Source organism: Ambystoma mexicanum (genome assembly GCF_040938575.1).
Source record: "Ambystoma mexicanum isolate Mex_15411 chromosome 12 unlocalized genomic scaffold, UKY_AmexF1_1 Mex_chr12_unloc.1, whole genome shotgun sequence".
Classification (NCBI taxonomy): Eukaryota; Metazoa; Chordata; class Amphibia; order Caudata; family Ambystomatidae; genus Ambystoma; species Ambystoma mexicanum.
Window position 1 is genome coordinate 3175675 of NW_027182322.1, and position 5925 is coordinate 3181599.

The 5925-nt window shown below is 45.4% G+C and overlaps 1 non-coding gene across 1 annotated transcript; it reads left to right on the forward strand.

The window, feature by feature from the left end:
- Positions 1–451: 451 nt before the first annotated feature.
- On the forward strand, positions 452–523 carry TRNAH-GUG (transfer RNA histidin (anticodon GUG)). Its single transcript has one exon. It is a non-coding gene; the product is annotated as a tRNA-His (tRNA).
- Positions 524–5925: the final 5402 nt, after the last annotated feature.

Consider the following 5925-nt stretch of genomic DNA (forward strand, 5'->3'; position numbering starts at 1 on the left):
TGTCACGTGCAATTGGCGAAGAGCACTTCTCCTGTGCAAAAAAATAAATTTACTATTAGCACCCCGGAGGGAGCCTCTGCACTTCTTATAGGGAGAAAACTCTGCAATGGAAGGGGACAGGGTCAATAACAGCTGTAAACTCTCACAAGACCATCACTGCTCTCACACTTTCCTGCTCTCAGGCTGGCGGGCCATTATCGGCCCTGGCTGCCGCACCATTGCCAAGTTTGTGTAACTATATTATTTCTAATTGGCTCCACTTTGATGACTTTCATTTGGATTCTGACTTGATTATTGAGATCTTAAATAAGTGACTGGGGATCAGGTGCCCACTTATTCTCATGGATAACATCACAACCAACCTTTAATTTAAACATGAGTCATGAAATCACAGATGGAGTACAGCTTATGTTAGAGGTGGAACTTCGCGATTTAGCAGCCCAAGTAGCTCGCCGTGATCGTATAGTGGTTAGTACTCTGCGTTGTGGCCGCAGCAACCTCGGTTCGAATCCGAGTCACGGCATTGCGGTGAGGCAATGTCACGGCAGTTGGGCAGATATTTTAGAATTTCCATTAATACATTGGCAATCTCTGTGGAGGACTGAAACAATTCGATTTGTCCTGTTACTGTTATGAACCTTTTGTTTCTTTAATGCTCTTTGCACACTTTTTCATCGGGTGACTGTAATGTATTTCAACCAAATCTAATTAAGAGCGCATTATGTGGTGACATTTGCAGTACATGAAACATTATAACACTGCCATTTACGTCAATAACCACTAGCTTGATTAAGACATATGTATTGCAGCGACAGTATTTCCCAGTTACAAATGGGAATAAAAACAACATCCGCGAGGGATTGAACCAACGACATTTAACTGATGTTGCCAATGGAGAGCGTTACAGAGAGCGCGAGGTCCCGCCTTTACAGTCACATGCTGATGATAATACAGATGTTTAAATAAACAGGCATATCTGTGGACTTGTGGTCTTTCTACATTGGGACTCATAGTCTAGTCCTAGGCTATTGTAGGCACTGGCGTATCTTTTAGTGGAATGAGAGGCATTCTGTAGTCGCGTGAAAGGACCTTTCAAGTCAATCTGATCTGTATTGTCCTGTGAAAAAAAGCGTTCTTAGACACAGTGAGGAGTTTTTGGGGATAATGGGAAAATCATTTCCAACTAAATGACAGGAATTTCTTAGTCAAATCATGAGGTGTGCTAGGCTTTTTTATACTGTGGTGGAAAGAGAGAGAGTATAACAGTCATTATAAATAAAGGGCCAAGGAAGTGACAGTTTATGGAAGGAACAATTTGCACATAGTTTTAGAATGTGGTCAGGAGGAGGACAATGTGCTTACACATATGAAACATTAGAAGGTAGACATTATGGAAGCACATATATTTCTTTATTTTTATTGTATTTGGGGATAGGGGGTTAATATAGCACATCCAATGTGGAAAAGTGCTTTCAATAGCACCTTGCAGGTGGGAGACATCTAGAGCTGTGCAGTAGCCGCCCATGCCCCAGACGTCAAAGAGAACAAGAAGTTACACATGTTGGAAGTGAGGGTGAGACATTGAGGAGATATGATCCCCGTATGAAGCCGAGAGAAGGAGGAGGTGTGAACGTGCATCCATGTATGCAGGCGAGAAGGGAAGGAGCATTGGTCATACATCCCTGCATGAGGGTGAGACAGGGAGGAGATATGATCCCCGTATGAAGCCGAGAGAAGGAGGAGGCGTGAACGTGCATCCATGTATGCGGGCGAGACAGGAAGGAGCGTTGGTCATGCATCCCTGCATGAGGGTGAGACAGGGAGGAGATATGATCCCCGTATGAAGCCGAGAGAAGGAGGAGGCGTGAACGTGCATCCATGTATGCAGGCGAGAAGGGAAGGAGCATTGGTCATGCATCCCTGCATGAGGGTGAGACAGGGAGGAGATATGATCCCCGTATGAAGCCGAGAGAAGGAGGAGGCGTGAACGTGCATCCATGTATGCGGGCGAGACGGGAAGGAGCATTGGTCATGCATCCCTTCCTGAGGGTGAGACAGGGAGGAGATAAAATCCCTGTATGAAGCCGAGAGAACGAGGAGACATGAACGTACATCCATGTATACGGGCGAGAAGGGAAGGAGCATTGGTCATGCATCCCTGCAGGAGGGTGAGACAGGGAGGAGATAAAATCCCTGTATGAAGCCAAGAGAACGAGGTGGCATGAACATGCATCCTTGTATGCAGGTGTGAGATGGAGTCATCATGAAAATGCATCCCTTTATAAGGACATAACATAGAGGACGCATGAACATGAATGCCTGAATTTTATGGTGGTGGCCTTCGGGTGATTTGGCACGTGCAATTGGTGAAGAGCACTTCTCCTGCGCAAAAAAATAAATTTACTATTAACACCCCGGAGGGAGCCTCTGCACTTCTTATAGGGAGAAAACTCTGCAATGGAAGGGGACAGGGTCAATAACAGCTGTAAACTCTCACAAGACCATCACTGCTCTCACACTTTCCTGCTCTCAGGCTGGCGGGCCATTATCGGCCCTGGCTGCCGCACCATTGCCAGGTTTGTGTAACTATATTATTTCTAATTGGCTCCACTTTGATGACTTTCATTTGGATTCTGACTTGATTATTGAGATCTTAAATAAGTGACTGGGGATCAGGTGTCCACTTATTCTCATGGATAACATCACAACCAACCTTTAATTCAAACATGAGTCATGACATCACAGATGGAGTACAGCTTATGATAGAGGTGGAACGTCACATTGTAGCAGCCCAAGTAGCTCGCCGTGATCATATAGTGGTTAGTACTCTGCGTTGTGGCTGCAGCAACCTCGGTTCGAATCCGAGTCACGGCATTGCGGTGAGGCAATGTCACGGCAGTTGGGCAGATATTTTAGAATTTCCATTAAGACATTGGCAATCTCTGTGGAGGACTGAAACAATTCGATATGTCCTGTTACTGTTATGAACCTTTTGTTTCTTTAATGCTCTTTGCACACTTTTTCATCGGGTGACTGTAATGTATTTCAACCAAATCTAATTAAGAGCGCATTATGTGGTGACATTTGCAGTACATGAAACATTATAACACTGCCATTTACGTCAATAACCACTAGCTTGATTAAGACATATGTATTGCAGCGACAGTATTTCCCAGTTACAAATGGGAATAAAAACAACATCCGCGAGGGATTGAACCAACGACATTTAACTGATGTTGCCAATGGAGCGCGCTACAGAGAGCGCGAGGTCCCGCCTTTACAGTCACACGCTGATGATAATACAGATGTTTAAATAAACAGGCATATCTGTGGACTTGTGGTCTTTCTACATTGGGACTCATAGTCTAGTCCTAGGCTATTGTAGGCAAAGGCGTATCTTTTAGTGGAATGAGAGGCATTCTGTAGTCGCGTGAAAGGACCTTTCAAGTCAATCTGATCTGTATTGTCCTGTGAAAAAAAGCGTTCTTAGACACAGTGAGGAGTTTTTGGGGATAATGGGAAAATCATTTCCAACTAAATGACAGGAATTTCTTAGTCCAATCATGAGGTGTGCTAGGCTTTTTTATACTGTGGCGGAAAGAGAGAGAGTATAACAGTCATTATAAATAAAGGGCCAAGGAAGTGACAGTTTATGGAAGGAACAATTTGCACATAGTTTTAGAATGTGGTCAGGAGGAGGACAATGTGCTTACAAATATGAAACATTAGAAGGTAGACATTATGGAAGCACATATATTTCTTTATTTTTATTGTATTTGGGGAGAGGGGGTTAATATAGCACGTCCAATGTGGAAAAGTGCTTTCCATAGCACCTTGCAGGTGGGCGACATCTAGAGCTGTGCAGTAGCCACCAATGCCCCAGACGTCAAAGAGAACAAGAAGTTACACATGTTGGAAGTGAGGGTGAGACATTGAGGAGATATGATCCCCGTATGAAGCCGAGAGAAGGAGGAGGCGTGAACGTGCATCCATGTATGCAGGCGAGAAGGGAAGGAGCATTGGTCATGCATCCCTGCATGAGGGTGAGACAGGGAGGAGATATGATCCCCGTATGAAGCCGAGAGAAGGAGGAGGCGTGAACGCGCATCCATGTATGCGGGCGAGACAGGAAGGAGCGTTGGTCATGCATCCCTGCATGAGGGTGAGACAGGGAGGAGATATGATCCCCGTATGAAGCCGAGAGAAGGAGGAGGCGTGAACGTGCATCCATGTATGCAGGCGAGAAGGAGCATTGGTCATGCATCCCTGCATGAGGGTGAGACAGGGAGGAGATATGATCCCCGTATGAAGCCGAGAGAAGGAGGAGGCGTGAACGTGCATCCATGTATGCGGGCGAGACAGGAAGGAGCATTGGTCATGCATCCCTGCATGAGGGTGAGACAGGGAGGAGATATGATCCCCGTATGAAGCCGAGAGAAGGAGTAGGCGTGAACGTGCATCCATGTATGCGGGCGAGACGGGAAGGAGCATTGGTCATGCATCCCTTCCTGAGGGTGAGACAGGGAGGAGATAAAATCCCCGTATGAAGCCGAGAGAACGAGGAGACATGAACGTGCATCCATGTATGCGGGCGAGAAGGGAAGGAGCATTGGTCATGCATCCCTGCATGAGGGTGAGACAGGGAGGAGATACAATCCCTGTATGAAGCCAAGAGAACGAGGTGGCATGAACATGCATCCTTGTATGCAGGTGTGACATGGAGTCATCATGAACATGCATCCCTTTATAAGGACATAACATGGAGGACGCATGAACATGAATGCCTGAATTTTATGGTGGTGGCCTTCGGGTGATTTGGCACGTGCAATTGGTGAAGAGCACTTCTCCTGCGCAAAAAAATAAATTTACTATTAGCACCCCGGAGGGGCCTCTGCACTTCTTATAGGGAGAAAACTCTGCAATGGAAGGGGACAGGGTCAATAACAGCTGTAAACTCTCACAAGACCATCACTGCTCTCACACTTTCCTGCTCTCAGGCTGGCGGGCCATTATCGGCCCTGGCTGCCGCACCATTGCCAGGTTTGTGTAACTATATTATTTCTAATTGGCTCCACTTTGATGACTTTCATTTGGATTCTGACTTGATTATTGAGATCTTAAATAAGTGACTGGGGATCAGGTGTCCACTTATTCTCATGGATAACATCACAACCAACCTTTAATTCAAACATGAGTCATGACATCACAGATGGAGTACAGCTTATGATAGAGGTGGAACGTCACATTGTAGCAGCCCAAGTAGCTCGTCGTGATCATATAGTGGTTAGTACTTTGCGTTGTGGCTGCAGCAACCTCGGTTCGAATCCGAGTCACGGCATTGCGGTGAGGCAATGTCACAGCAGTTGGGCAGATATTTTAGAATTTCCATTAATACATTGGCAATCTCTGTGGAGGACTGAAACAATTCGATATGTCCTGTTACTGTTATGAACCTTTTGTTTCTTTAATGCTCTTTGCACACTTTTTCATCGGGTGACTGTAATGTATTTCAACCAAATCTAATTAAGAGCGCATTATGTGGTGACATTTGCAGTACATGAAACATTATAACACTGCCATTTACGTCAATAACCACTAGCTTGATTAAGACATATGTATTGCAGCGACAGTATTTCCCAGTTACAAATGGGAATAAAAACAACATCCGCGAGGGATTGAACCAACGACATTTAACTGATGTTGCCAATGGAGTGCGTTACAGAGAGCGCGAGGTCCCGCCTTTACAGTCACACGCTGATGATAATACAGATGTTTAAATAAACAGGCATATCTGTGGACTTGTGGTCTTTCTACATTGGGACTCATAGTCTAGTCCTAGGCTATTGTAGGCAAAGGCGTATCTTTTAGTGGAATGAGAGGCATTCTGTAGTCGCGTGAAAGGACCTTTCAAGTCAATCTGATCTG